At 47.2% G+C, this 15,795-nt stretch overlaps 1 long non-coding RNA gene across 1 annotated transcript; it reads right to left on the bottom strand.

Annotated features, from left to right (window-relative positions):
* Nucleotides 1–2,587: 2,587 nt before the first annotated feature.
* Nucleotides 2,588–4,459, bottom strand: LOC144284239 (uncharacterized). The gene is made up of 3 exons (XR_013352605.1): nucleotides 4,155–4,459; nucleotides 3,763–3,804; nucleotides 2,588–2,723 (listed from the first exon to the last, which is right to left on the bottom strand). It is a non-coding gene; the product is annotated as an uncharacterized LOC144284239 (long non-coding RNA).
* Between the last annotated feature and the right edge of the window lie 11,336 nt (nucleotides 4,460–15,795).

Genomic DNA, 15,795 nt, shown 5'->3' with positions numbered 1-15,795 from the left:
GTCCTCTGCCTTCTCTAGCTTTCTTTTATACTCTCAAGGCATAGACACAAGGCTAAGTGTTTCAGAGCACATTTTGTGGTCAACTTCTTTGCTATTCCTATCCCTGGGGTTCAGTACTTCAGTTGGGAATATGAAAGAAGATGATTCTTAATGTTTTGTCCTCTGACATTTGGGAATTCAGAACAAACTGATCAATCTTGTTCTACAGACTCTGCCATTCCCTTTCCATTATTGTGAGGGGGTTTTGAAATGGACCCCGCATCAAGAAGGGACAATACATGGTTAGCATAGTAAGACCAGAGCCACAATTTCAAACTTAATGGAGGTAAAGTCATGCTAAGCAGGAGCATTATGTAGACTAGAGTGGAGATACTTCAGGGGAAAACCAGTGTCTCTTCCTGACCATTTCCCTCTGACCCATCCACCATATAGAAGACTTTCTTCTTCAGAAAATGCAGAAGACTGACATCCAGAGATCTCCATGAATTACTATGGAAATTAACAGAAATTTATCTGAGGAAGCCACGGGCAGCCACTTGACCCCAGAAAGTGCTGATTTTAATAAGAAATTGCTATGGGTTGAGATTTTATTATTTTATAAGGAGGATTGCTTGTCTCAGGAAGAAGGGGGATGGATAAAAAAAAAGTCCTAGAAAGAAGCCAAGTGAAGAAAAGAGGGGAGAGCAAGAGAAATAGAGAGGGGTGATTGATGAGTAGGTGAGCATCTATGGGATGCTATACATAGATGCTGTACATCTATGGGATGTTATTAGTAAGGAAATATCAGGGCCCAGCCAATGGTCCACCTCTCTGTATGACTGAGACATACGCATGAATCCTTCCATAAAAGAGACACCAGTTAGAGTCCAAAGTGTTTTCAATTTGGGTGATCAAGGAGTGTAGTGTTTGGAATGAGTAGGGAATATCTGGTCTCATGGTCCTCTCTAAACCATCCACAGTGCTCTTGCTGTGAAGAGCTGGGGAGGAGTACCCACCGACAGAGGATCATTCAACTGTAGATTCTTATGTTGCCCCATTGCCCACTTCCCTGAGTTAATTCCTGCAAAAATGAGGGAAGCAGTCGGGGTTGGCAGAGGTGATCACTCAGATCCTTTTGGAGAACAATTGAGCAAATGTAAATAGATCTGACAGTAAGACCAATGGAAAAGCCCTATCAGTCAGACTCCAAGCATGAAAACGGCTCCCACACCAGGTGGTTTGATGGAGAAGATTTAAATGCAGAGGAAGTGATAAAGTGTTGGCAAAGCTGAACATGCAAAAAGGGAGCAGTGAGGCGGCCCCCATGTTAGTCCTAGCTGGAGGTCCCCACTGCCCAATGGCAGCGGGAAAAGCAGGAGTCTGTAGTGTGAGCCCAGAGACTAGGACTGGCTGGCAGGAGCTGTGCCTGCAGCATCAAGGCTGAGGGAGAAGCAAGGACATAGAAGCAGGGGCTTTGCTATGGGAGATAAGCCACTGCTGGAGCAGAGAGTGTGGGAGAGAAATCTGCGGCTCTCCCTTCTTCCCATCTACCCTTTTGCCACCACACACTTGCATCAACTGAAATCAACCATAAGCCAAGAGGTTTGAAGAACATAGTTTGCAAAAAAAGAAAAAAAAGGAACATAATTTGCCGATAATTGTGCCAGTTACACAGCGCAAAGCAGAGAAAGGACAGGGAATGTATCTGTGCAAAATGGTACAATGGTAGCTCAAATGTAAAGCAAAATCATTATGTGAAATTAAAATCATATGTGAAAACTGAGTGATCAAATTTGAGTAGCTGCTGTAAGATGAATAATTTTCACTCTTGTTATATGAAGCTACAAATTTTATTTCATAAACAAAAGCTATAGATAGTCAATCATACATGCACAATCCATGCTGAGCATTTTAATTCGACCTCTAACATCTTAATTTATTGGCAAGAAGTACAAAGTTGGGGCCATGGGCATTAACTGAGTAGGTATGAGTTGCTTAAAAACACAGTGTAAATATTAGAATCAATGACTGATCGCTTTTTGATATACCCAGAAATAACATGAATAATTTCTTGTATGGTATAGAATTGTAATTCCAAAAACACAGATGCAGATGTCATTTCTGTTTATCTATTTGGTTTAAATTATTATACAAAGATAGATACACAGAACAGGACAGGGGTGTGCACATCCATTTCCAGCTTCCAGGCTATGACCTTGAAGAAATGAAAGCTTCTCTGGGTCTCAGTTTCTTCAAATATAAATGGAGATAATGAATTCATAAGTCGATCTTGAGTCATATGAGGAAAATATGGAGGAAAGATTTATAAATTACAAGAGACTCTACAAATACATAGTAGTAGTATCCGATTAGGCTACTCGATGCCCACTTGGACCTAGATTTTTTTTAAGGATTATCTTAAAAAATAAGCAAAGAAACAAAACCAAGGGAGAAAGACAGGAGAATGATTCTGAGACTCACTCACAGTGTGACCTGGGTAAGGCACACGACTTCTCTTGTCCTCCCTTGAATACCAAGTCCCACTTTGAAGGCCAGGGGAGGGCTGGTCTGGTTCACCTGATCCTCCGTCGGCAACAGAAAAAGTTCATCTTGCAATTTCCAACAACCTTCTCATCCTCGGTGCATATCCTCCTGCATTTGCCCCGGCCAAGCCAGCACGGCTCACAAACAGCAAACTCACCTAGTTCAAGAAATAGTAGCTTATACACCTTTCCAGGGACTCCCTGAAAATGAGGAGAAGTTTAACAGCCACAAAAGAATGAGGGTGGGGGTGGTTTGTACAATTGTAAAGAGTGTTTTTAAGAACCAGCCCCAGATTTTCAAAGAGCTTTGCTTTTTTCAGGATGGAGTTGGGGAAGAGGTATCGTTGAAGGAGGGATAAGCCCCATCTCTGTTCTCCACGTGGTTAAGGCCCTTGCATGAGTCAAAGTAAGCACAGGGGGATGAGGTGTCATGTATACGACAGAACCATAAAAATACACACCTGATAGTTCTGCAAATGTTACAAGATGAAGGTGGAAGGGCTACCTTTTGGTTTTAAAAGATCCTTGAAAGTAGAGGTGAAGTTAGGTTTAGTTCTGGTTTGGGCCTGGCAGTGGTGGTGTGTCCTCAGTAAACTGCTTGTTTTCCGCTTTCTCATTTGTCATATAGACATTCTAGAAATGCTTGTCTACACTGTAAGCTATTCTAGTGGTCACATGGAGTAATTTAGGTGAGTCTATTTCACCAAACAGTATGTAGCCCATTAGTTATTTTTGTAGTTGTTAATGTTCTTCCTGTAGAAGATGAGAGCACAGAGAGAGATTGGGGGGCTCTTCATCGTGGACAGATCTTCCATAATGGTAATGAGATCTCCCTTTATTTGATCCTTCTTAGACCAATAGCAGAGATTGGGATGCATTTTATTGGGTTTGGGAGCAGAGCCGGTAGGAGATGGATGAGCATGTTCCCCAAACATTGCTCATTAGCTGGTACAAGCTTGATCCTCTAAACCTGCTTTAGTTAGCACCCTGAGCTAATGAGACCAGCTCCAAATCTCTATGGACAAAATTCCATTCCAGTAACAAAGAGATTTCTCTATAAAATGGCAAAGCAGGTATGATGCTGGCTACAAGAGGAAGAGAAGGCAGAGGCAGAAATCTGGGATTTCAGGCAACTCTATTCTCACTGTCATTTCCATCCCTCCTTGTCTCTGGAGGTCAGAGGAAGCTGAACAGCTAGGGGTCCTAAAGGTAGAAATTATAGGTGAGGGATTCAACTTACCTCCTGGAAATGGCTGGGAATATTCAAGTCCTGCTTGGCACCCTAAATTTAAATCATCACATTTTGGATATTAAAATCAGTGCAGGAAATAACACTGTGTAAAACAGTATTCCCAGCTCCCCCCATCTGCTGTCGAGGGACAGCAGAGCACAGAGGCTGCTTCTTTATCCTATTTCTGAAGGCCAGCACTCCCAGGAACCAGGAGGGAGGTTTACAAAAGAGGGAAGGGGGAGGGAATAGCAGTTTGCTTAGAAAATGCCACCGCAGATTCAAGAAAATCCCATGAGAAGCTCAATGGGGAGCCGACCATTCCTGTCAGTCTTAGGATGGTCCACAGAAGAGCCGGCGGCTTGACCATCTGCCTCTTCACCATTCCATCCATTGGCGATTACCTGATAAAAATTGAGCCAAAATGAAGAAAAAGGCAAAGAAAAAACAAGACATCTTTCTGCTCAGGGTCATCTCTGAGGGAAGCCTCTTCAGAGCAGAGGTTTGGGGTCTCTGAGAGGACAGAAGGCTCACTTATATTTGCGAGAAATGGGGAATGTTCTTGGTCAGTGAAGTGAATCAGTAAAGAAAGCACATTTATATGCTCCATTTCCCAGGATCAAGGCCCGCTGTGATGGTCTCTATAAAGCCTTATCTTCGGAGAGTTCTGGCTGGGGGAGTGCAAGGAACACGAGGCAGGAGCTAGAAAAGCAGGCGTCTCCCACTGATCCTCCTGGCCCAGCAAGTAGGAGCCTGCTACTCCCCTTCTCTCTCACAATTCAGTTTTCTCTCCCAAAGAATAAGGAGCAACTATGGTTACTGAGAGACAACACAGTTCCTTCTGTCAGCCTAAGGTTTGTGTCCAGTTCGAGTGATGATGATTGGGACATGCTTGGAACACAGGGATTGCCCTGTAAGAAGAGCCCAGAAGCAGACACTTTCCTTCTCTGGCTTTCCTTTGTGCTCCCTGTGAATGTCCCCAGGAGCAAAGGGAAAGGGGTGGCAGTCATTTCACCAAAGGAGCTCTGCATCCCTGAGCCTGTACCACTGTCACCTGGCAGCACGAAGGCATTATTACCACATCCTTTTCATTCATCAAGAACCTGGGTATCAAAATTAACATTCATATCCCGGTACCCTCAAATGAATCCCATCCTATTGCCTCTGCTTATTCAAGCATCTGCTCTTCATTTTGGGAAGGCAAGATGGGGGCACTGAGCCACATAGACTAAAGTCAGATTGGTTTAGCAAGTATGTGACCTCGGTTGTTTAGTTTGTTGAACTTGTTTCTAAATCTTTAAATGGGGATGTAATAAAGGTATGTACTTTATAGGATATCTAAAAGGTCTCACTGAAATGAATATAAAGTGGCTACCAGACTGCTCGCTTGGACTCAGTGCAGATGTACCTAGAGATGGGGTTGGGGTGTCTCAGGGCCTAGCATACCATTAACCCCTCCCTGGGATAAGCGTGCCATGGTGTAGGTGGGCAACTTGGTAGGAACAGGCTCCGAGTCGTGGGGTCCCTGGTGCGATGCTGGCAGATGTCCTCACAGGGGAACTGGGAGGCTAGAGCCCAGGGAGGAGAGGCAACAAGGGGCCGTGGATAGCGCATCACAGATGGAGGCCTCGTAGGATCTCCTGCACTAACAGGAATGAGGATGATTCCCTACCGACATGCAGGCCTGTGCCCCGTAGTGTTGAGCGGGTGGCGGGACACTCCCCTGTGTGCCCGCTCAGGTGAGGGCCCAAGCGCTCCTGCACCTATCAGCCCGGAGGCCGAGCAGCCTCCTCTGCTGCAGTGAGTGTGCTCAGAGGTTTGGTTTATCATGTTCCCCAATAAAAAATGTAACTGTCACCCCCTCCTGCCCCCAGACACATGCAACCCCCTGGTTCATCACTGATCCACTCCCACCCTGGACGGTCCAATCAGCACTAGGGATGTACAGGGTCAGGAACCTGACTCCAGGGGACCGCTGTCAACTTCGCCATCCTCTTAGAGGACTATGAGCCACGGGGATCCCTTCTCCCAAAGAAACCCAAACCGAAGTCCTACATCTGGCATCCCAAACCTCCCTTCTCCCTCCAGCCTCCGTGCAAGTTTAATGGAAGTGCTTGCCTCATTTTGGGGGGTGGCTCACCCTTGACTATGTATGGAGCGTCTTCCTTTTTTTTTTTTGTTTTGTTTTTTTTTTAAGAATGTACTCCTTCACATGTGTGCCCCTTATTAAAGGAATCATAAGGAAAGAGGGACTGGTCATCGGGGTGTTCGGATGGAGGGGCCAAGGGGACCTGGGATCTCCAAGTTCAACTTGAAAAGTCTTTTGGATGACCCAGGGTGAGAATGGGGGTGGCAGGATACACCAGGCCTCAGTGGTTTCTCAGACAACAGGGGTTGCTCCTACTTGGTCTAGGGCTGATGACCCACCTCCTTCCTGACGCCCCATCAGAGACCCACTGGGATTGAGGCAGGGGTGTTTCCCGTTGTGGTGATTATGAGACTTGGGTATTGTTCAGGTGAGTCATGTGCAGGCATGTTTGGATGCCTCAGTTCAGGATTTAAGAGATTGTACTTTGGAGCCTGGGGCTGTTATTTGGCACCTGAATTGGTTCCTCCTTGCCGTGGATGGTGCTTCCAGTCTGGTATGGGGCTACATAAGAATGCGGGAGCAGAAGTTTTCTGATTCTGGAGCATATCCAGAAATACCGCAAAGGCTCCAGAAGGTGAGAACCTCCTCTCTGGCGTCCTGTGCTTGCTCCATCTACTCCTGGGTCCTTAGGGTCTTAGAACAATTTTTATTGAGCCTGGTGGGCCATGGATGCCTTCCCTGGGTCTTGCAGGCAGTAACAAAGGGTTGCTGGAACCAGAGGTGACTCATAATATTTCCCAGAAGCTCAGGCATGCCAGCGTTAACCAGAGTAAAACTCCTACTTAATCGAAGGGGACAAAAAAGAGACAGTGTCTTGCACTGCAGGTAGGAGCATGAGGGTGCTATGTTGGGTTTTGCAACCAGCGAAACCTATTCACGTTGAAAATACAAGCAAGCCCACCGTTTAGAAACACCGTCTGTAGACTCTCCCTCAAAGTAACAAACCTCTTATTAAGTAAAGGAAGATATTCATGTTGACATCACTGCAGGAGGCAGAGAAAGGATCCAAGCATTTTAACCAAGCAGAGCAGGTGGTGTAACAATTTGAGGGTCATTTTGCATGGCGACAATCAATTCAGTGAGTTAGGTCTCAGCTCCGAACGCTGGGAAATGAACAAGGGGTAGTGGAAGGGCAGGTGGGCGGGCGTGGGGATGACTGGGTGACGGGCACTGAGGGGGGCACTTGACGGGATGAGCACTGAGTGTTATACATTGGCAAATCATAGTCCAATAAAAAATATACAAAAATTTTTAAAAACAACAACATAAAAGAAAACCCTATCACTGATGCTAAAAAAAAAAAAAAATTATGTCACAGGCAGAGGACCCAAAGAGCATTTCAGCCTATGATTCTTTTCATTATTTTCATAAGATTATGTATCATGAAATTAGGAATCTTAACGATTTGGGGGTGTAGAGTTCAGTGGTATTAAGTACATTCATCCTGTTGTGCAAGCATCACCACCATCCAACTCCTGAACTCTTTTCATTTGCTAAACTAGAACTCTCCCCATTGAACACACCCCATTTCCTCTCTCCACCCCATCCCCTGATGACCACCGTACATCATTCTGTCTCTGTGAATCTGACTTGTATAAGAATAATCACACAGTATTTTTCTTTTTCTGAACAGCTTATTACACTTATCATAATGTCCTTCAGGTTCATCGATGTTCTAGAATCTGTACATCATAATCTCCTTCCTTTGTAAGCCTGAGTAATACTCTATTATATGGATATATCTCATTTTGCTTATCAATTTATCTGTAGCCTATGGTTTTAACTTAAAAACATAATATGAAAAAAAAAACATAATATGAATGGATGCTTCTAAAAGTGTGGAGGTTTCCTGAATGAGTTGGTTCTACCCCTGTGAGTGATGACAAATTGTTAACCTTGGTGAGATGGAGAGGGGTCAGGAGAGGCGAGGAGGATATAAGTCTACCATCTCTATGGAAATATATCACTTTGTAAAACCAAAACCAAAACCAAAACAAAGCAAAAAAACATAATCAGATATTTTTTTAGAGGATCAGGCTGGCAAAGGAAATCTTCCTCAGGGTTCCCCTATCATCACAGACCCCGTCACTGTCTCTAGAGGGGGACATGCAATATTTAAGGGGCTCATCAGAGTAATACACTCAAACTCATACACTGGGGACTTGAAGCAGCATGTAAATTATGAATTGTAGGTCTGTTGGAGAACCCTCCATAATCATTTTCCAAAAAATCTGACCTGTTTCATGAAAAGAGAGGCTACACAATGTTATATGGCATCAACAACAAAAATAATCCATGATAAAAATTTATTGATAAAAATAATGAATTACAATTGTCATCATGAATAATATTAATTCCACTACTATTAATATGGGACATAATGATAAATCAGGAGGTTGGGTATAGAATCCTCTAAGTGAATGATAAAGGGACTGTGCTGGGCCTTACAGGGTGGAGAGTTTAAAGCTCTGCGTGTGCACATGACATCTGTAACAGGAGGCAGAGATGAATAACAGGATGGAAAAAGCCAGCCAGAAGGAGGGTCTAGGCCAACTTGGGAAATTGCATGCAGACCCCTTGAGGGAGAGCCCGTGGGGCAGAGGGGGTGCAGCAGGACAGCCACCCGATTTCAGGAGCTTGGTCCGTCTGCAGGCCAGGCAGGACTCCACGTCCACACCTGCACAGAAGAGCCCAGCGTCAAGTGGACATTCAAGCTGCCATTTCTATTCCCACCCTCTCTGCCCAACATCCCTTCTGTTTCTTTTCCACTTAGACCCTGGAGCTCCAGACTTCTCAGTTCACATCTCCAAGGTCACTTAAAATATTTGCAGAGGGTCAGATGGGCCTGGGCTGTAGGAGGGTGTCACCCACGATACTCCCATACTAGCAGGGAGGACATTGCCTTCCGAGTGGTTGCCAGGCTCCCTTGGAAGACGGAGAAAAGTCGTGGGATGTGCAGGATGGGCGTTCACAATCTCTGTGCCTTCTGGTACTGCACCAGCAGCCTCTCCTGTGTACCTGAGGGGACTTAGATCTCCAGAGTTTCAGGCTGGCCTAGGGAGCCTTTTCTGTACCTCCATTGTTAGCTACAGTGGCTCTAGGATTCCAGATCAGATCAACTCATGTGGATGTTCATATGGACAGAGACACCAGCTCCCACCTTTCCAAGAAGGCAAGAGTGACTATGGGGGCCCCTGATGTGACTTATGTTGTGGCAGTTCTGTTCATCCAAGGACAACTTTCCGGGACTTCCAGGCTGGCACAAGCAGCCAGTGGGCCTAGAGGGAATTTTGAATTTTAACAGAGGCATATGTGTAAAGGATGTCCTTCAGGAGGCTCCTGTGGTATCGAGGGCTGGTCCTGCTTCTGGAGGCTGACTTGGAATATTTCAAGGTGCTCCTGAGCAAAATAAATATCATGTAGTACAGAAGGGATTGCTTTCCTGTGGACAAACTCTACTGAAGGTTGTATATCAAACAACTGCAGAAACAATTCATGGCAAGAAAATAATGAAAATAATGATGAATAACAAGAACAATCACAAAAATGATCATAGTTAGGGAACTGTAATTGCTAATGATAATCATAACCTAAGGAGATGGGAGATCAGAAGACAGGTTTCCCTAAGTGAGGGGCACAAGAATATCATTTTTCTTTTATTATTATTATTTTTTATTTTTTTTAACATTTTTTTTTATTTATTATTTATGATAGTCACAGAGAGAGAGAGGCAGAGACATAGGCAGAGGGAGAAGCAGGCTCCATGCACCGGGAGCCTGATGTGGGATTCGATCCTGGGTCTCCAGGATCGCGCCCTGGGCCAAAGGCAGGCGCCAAACTGCTGCGCCACCCAGGGATCCCTATTTTTTATTTTTTAAAGGAATTTATTTATTCACAGAGACCCAGAGAGAGAGAGAGAGAGAGAGAGAGAGAGAATGAGAGAGGCAGAGACACAGGCAGAGGGAGAAACAGGCTCCATGCAGGGAGCCCGACGTGGGACTCAATCCCGGGACTCCAGGATCAGGCCCTGGGCTGCAGGCGGCGCTAAACAGCTGCACCACCGGGGCTACCCAGGAATATCATTTTTCATGGGGTAGTTGGGGTCACTGTTCTAGATTCAACAGTGAAATATGTTCCATGAGGGCAAAGCCTGTTAGCAAGAAAAAAAAGAAGCCCAACCCAGTGGTGGGCATTAGTTCTAGTGTGCCAACTATGGAAGAAGGGCCTTGTGGGCAAAGGTAGAAGGACCTTGGTCCGGGGCCCTGAAAGAGCCCTCCCACCTTCTAGGAGCAAGGACAGCTGGTTGACAGGGTGTGGCTCCATGTAAGGAAAGACAGGGCACTGAGGGGGACACTTGACGGGATGAGCACTGGGTGTTATTCTGTATGTTGGTAAATTGAACACCAATAAAAAATTAACTTATTAAAAAAAAAGGAAAGACAGGGGACCCAATCCACACCCAGTATACAGAAGCCCCACTAGAACCAACATTGAGCGCCTAGTGTTCTGTTATCCTTTGTATGCTAGCTGCCTCTCTGCCACCTGTTTTTTCTTTGCCAGGCCCATCAGCTTCAGACATCTCGATGTCCCTGTATGGGCCAATTATTACCGAACTTATTCCTCTCTGACCTGCAGGGTGGGACATGAAATGGTAGGATCCATGCATAAGCTTCCTGGAGGACTTTGTCAACAGAGGCAGAGTTTGACTCAGCTGCAAAGAGCCACCTGCCTCAAGGCAACTGCTCCCCAGAGTGACCGACAGGCAATGATTATTCACAGAGGCCACTCGGCTTCAATTTAGGACAAGGGTATGGGTCCTGCGAGTTCTCCAGCACCCTGTGTGGTGGGCTGATGCCGTGAGGGTGCACAGTGGTCAGACATCTCCCTCTGCCTGTGTTTCTTCCTCCCCACCCTTTCCAACCATGTTCGCCTTGAGATCACTGCCTAGGAAACACCCAGCACCCTGAACTCCATCTCCTCTGCAGTCGGGGACAACAGAGGAAAGATGCCAGGGAAGAGAGGGCCTGCACACAAGAGGAATCAAAGTCTACTGAGGCTGAAACTAACATAAAGACTGATGACGCTCCGTGTGACAGTGTTTTGTTGATTCGAGCATTTGAATTGTGAGCAAGAAAGAGGTCCATGAATTAATGGGGACCAAAAAATCAGATGGGTGTGGGCTGAGGAGAAAAGTTGATTAGGGGACCTTACCTCTTCTTGGATTGCAAAGAAGATAAGAGAGAAGTAGGTGGAAATATATGGAGATTGAAGCCTTTTTGTTTTTCAATGAAAATTTCAGTCTGGGTGATGCCATCACGTGTTGTAATATTAGGAGGCAGAATCAGATTAGGGAGGAGTTCTTTCAAATAAAGTGTATATGTTTTAAATTATACAGATATATATATAATTATACAGAAAATATATCTAAAATTCATGATACAGAAAGAAGAGGAACCCAACACAAATGTAGAAATAAATTGCCTGAGATGAAAGGTCATTCCTTTCCTGTTCTGAGGGAGATGATTGAAAGTGTGAAAAATGTCAAATCTAGTGGTTGAAACCATCTACATCCCAAATTATCTACTTCATTTATGAAATAATTTATACACCATCTGATGAAGGTGAAAGTAGCGTCCACGGGGACTGCATGACAATGGCAAAGGTCTGAAGTACTCCTTGAGGAGCATAGAAGGAACTGCAATGCGTGCCTTACTAGGGCTGCCAAGCATTTTTGGAGAAAGACATAAAATGACATCACATACAATGGAATACTTACTACATCCTCTGGTGTAATTATTTCCTCTTGGAAATTTTAAGGAATTTTAAGCCAGAGGAGCTTATCTCTACAGGTGTTAAGAATTCCACTCAAATGTGTATATTGACTGTGAATGGCCTGGAAACAAAGTTATTGACCATATTTTATCATCTGATCCTGTTTTCATTTCTCCACTAACCAAGAAATAAAATATAAGATTGTTTTCTCCATTTTCTTTGGATTATTAATAAATTCTTTTTTTAATTCATTTTTATTGGTGTTGAATTTACTAACATATAGAATAACACCCAGTGCTCATCCCATCAAGTGCCCCCCTCAGTACCCGTCACCCATTCACCCCCACCCCCACCCTACTCCCCTTCCAACACCCTTAGTTTGTTTCCCAGAGTTAAGGGTCTCTCATGTTCTGTCTCCCTTTCTGATATTTCTCACTCATTTTTTCTCATTTCCCCTTTATTGCCTTTCACTATTTTTTTATTCCCCAAATGAATGAGACCATATAATGTTTGTCCTTCCCCGATTGACTTATTTCACTCAGCATAATACCCTCCAGTTTCATCCATGTCAAAGTAAATGGTGGGTGTTTGTCGTTTCTAATGGCTGAGGAATATTCCACTGTACACAGAGACCACAGCTTCTTTATCCATCATCTGTCAATGGACACCGAGGCTCCTTCCACAGTGTGGCTACTGTGGACATTGCTGCTAGAAACATCGGGGTGCAGGTGTCTCACCGTTTCCCTGCACCTGTATCTTTGGGGTAAATCCCCAGCAGTGCAATTGCTGGGTCGTAGGGAAGGCCTATTTTTAACTATTTGAGGAACCTCCACACAGTTTTCCAGAGTGGCTGCACCAGGTCACATTCCCACCCACAGTGCAGGAGGGTTCCCCTTTCTCCACATCTTTGCTTACATTTGTGGTTTCCTGCCTTGTCAATTTTCCCCATTCTCACTGGTGTGAGGTGGCATCTCATCATGGTTTTGATTTGTATTTCCCTGATGGCAAGTGATGCAGAGCATGATTTCATGTGCATGTTGGCCATGTCTATGTCTTCCTCTGTGAGATTTCTGTTCATGTCTTTTGCCCATTTCATGATTGGATGGTTTGTTTCTTTGCTTTTGAGTTTAATAAGTTCTTTCTAGATCTTGGGAAGGCTAAAAAAAAACATTTTTTTTTGGACAGTAAGTTTATCAGCCCGTGGACACAGGCAGCGCAGTGCATGGACAGATGCGCACACCGCTGGGGACGGCTCCCACCCGGCCAGGCTGCTCACAGCATCACCTCGGAAAAAACTCAGAAACCGTGTAATGCAGTGCGTGATTCAGGGAGTCTTCTATGAACCAAAAGAAATGTGCACTTCAATAGGCAAATGTAAAACACAAAAAAGGCGAGTAGACCTGGAACCTGTGTCGGGTAGAATCTAAAACAATCCAGAAGTTGAACTTGTTTCCTCACTTTAATATTTCATCACAGGCTCAGACCTTGACACGAAGTCCCTCCGGTCCCGGTCGCAGGCCTGCATCTGGGGGGCCAGGCCGTCCCGAGGTGCTGGTCCCCTGAGCTCCTGCCGATGGCATCGATGATGTCCTCCTCCACTTTGTGCAGCTCTCGGACTTCCTCCTCGAGTATCTTCTGTTCCATCTGATCCAAGCCCAAGGCACCCCAGGCCCCGTCACCCCCGCTCCCCCGGCCTCCTCCCAGGATGAGGCTGCTGCTGCAGGGCTCCTGGCTGTGGGCTCCTGGCCACAGATGGAGCCTGGACAGCAGCGAGGACATGGTCTGCTCCACGAGGGGCTCTGCTCCGGGGCTCCCGCCTCCCTGAGCAGGTAGGTGGGTGCTGGTTGCTCGGCCCTCCGCAGGGCTGTCGTCCTCCTTGCCACCAGCCAGCTCGTCTGCATGGGAGGCTGCTTTTCCCTTCTCGGCCAGCAGCTTGTTCATTTCTTCCATGAGGCCCCTCCTGTACCCCACAACTCCTCAGTCGGCGTCAGACTTGGAGGTCTCGCCAGGGCTGGAGATTCCAGAGGCATCTTCTGACACAATCAATCAGACCACCAGAAATCAGTGGGTTCAGAGAACACTCCTCGGGCGGGACGGGAATTAAAACGGGGTCTTGTAGAAACATCACCTCTCTTTCCTGAAGACTTCCCAGCCGAGCCCTTGCTGCCCTCCTGTTCACTGTTCTCCCATCACCGAGGCTCCCGTGGGAGGGGGCTTCCTCTTGCCCTGCAGTCCTCTTGGGAACAGATGTACCGAACGCCAAGATGCCTACAGCTAAAGACACGACTGTCCATTTGTCATCCCCGTCCGTCCACCGCCGGAAATGGAACCCCTCATCAAGCTCCATGAATGCTCAGAGGGCAAAACTCACGACCCGGCTGTGGTCCCACAGTCGTGGAAAATGTACACTGAGCTGTGAGAATTGCCAGAAGTCTTGTGTTTCTGTTTTCTTTCATTGTGTTTTTTGTTTTGCTCTTCTCTGAACCCAGCCATTGGGGACATTGGGCATTTTATCAAACGTGCTATCACTAAATCTAACATTTCAACATTCTTATATTCTCTAACCTTCCAACAAGATGGGGAAAGAGCTCTCAAAGTATGGATTTTCAGGTGGTAAATACACGGAATCTCTGAGACCCAAAGAAATGCATGTTTACAATTTGCGGTTTTGACAGGAAGTGGTGTTTTCTCACCTGGTTCTCAACATGTCGTCGCATTGCAAATGACATAATGATACTGAATCACAGCACCGGCGCTTGTAATGATAGGATGCGATGGAATCATAGAAAGACGGTCCCCTGTTGCAAGGAAGTGTCTCGGCTCCGCTGCAGCTGGAGAGGGCAGTTGGCAATTTGCAACCTCTTCGGGGCTGAAGATGTTTAACAGATAAGATGGGATCGCTTCCTGAGGTGAGCTCCAGGTGGAGACAATACTTGGCTTCCCATTCCTTCAAGAGGGAGGAAATGGCAAGAAAAGAAAACTCCGAGAGAGAGAGACAGAGAATAAATCAAAAGCTAAATGACACCCGAGAATGGATGTTGAGTCCTTAGGAGCCCAAACATCAGCACTGCCTCATTAGGCACATGCAAGGGGACATGCAGCGGAATTATCGCAGCCGCACAGGCTCTTCCAGGCAGCAGCCTGGGCTGGTGGTGCCTTCATTCAGCCGAGGAGGGAGCCACCGGCCTGGGCAGGAGCTGTGCCCGCCACTGGGAGGACGGGGATGTGGGGACAAGGTGTCACCCTCAAGGGCTCGCCCGGGAGAAGAGCGAGAGCACAGAGCATCCCGTCCGCCGGGGGAAGAGCACTGACGAGGTGCTGCAGGAGCTCCTTAGGTTAGGAGGCTCCTGGGGCCCCCGGGTCTGAGCACCAAGGGTCCCCACAAGTGACACGGAGAGAAGCAGAAGGGGTGAGGCGCACAGAGCGGTTGCAACAGGCTGGGGGGTGGGGGACCGCAGGCCAGGCCCGAGGCGGGGACGCCGTCGTGGGGAGGTAGCTTGCGGGGGCCGCGTGGACCCACAGGGCGCCGCTGGGGCTTGAACCCGCTTCTGAGAACCAGGGGGGCCAGAGGGGCAGCAGAACCAGCACATCCTGGTCCTCGGGGGCAATCCCAGCGAGTGGCCTTCGAGACGGCCTTCCTTTAAAATCCCTCGGTTAAGGACATCGCAGCAAAGAACCATGGATAATCCGCAGAGGAGAAATGAGCGTGACGTGGGTCCAGCCTTCGATCTCCAGGGTCGGTCAGAGGACCCGGGGCAGCGGCCCAGGGAGGTGCAGGCGTGGGAGCTCCCCGGGGCGAGGAGGGGCCCACACCCCCGAGCTCGGGCACCGGCGGGGCTCAGCCCGGGGTCATGCCGGGCCACTCGGGAGAGGAGCACGTGGGCCCGGGCCTCCTGGAGGCATCAGGCTGCTCTCGGCAGGTGTGTCCACTAGGGTCTGCTCCACCTGCAGGGGCCCACGATGCCGGGTGACCCTGTGGCCAGCACGGCCGCCCGCCGCCCCGAAATGGAGCCGCAGCTCAAGGCCGCTGTGGGACGAGGACATGGAGGCGGAGACCGTGCAGTTTCCATGATGAGCCGCGGGCACCTGCCGGTGGCTGCATCGGGGCCTTTCCCGGGACGTGG

Source organism: Canis aureus, chromosome 15, assembly GCF_053574225.1.
Source record: "Canis aureus isolate CA01 chromosome 15, VMU_Caureus_v.1.0, whole genome shotgun sequence".
Lineage (NCBI taxonomy): Eukaryota > Metazoa > Chordata > Mammalia > Carnivora > Canidae > Canis > Canis aureus.
Note: the sequence above shows the minus strand (reverse complement) of the source record. Positions and strands in the feature narration are given on the sequence as shown.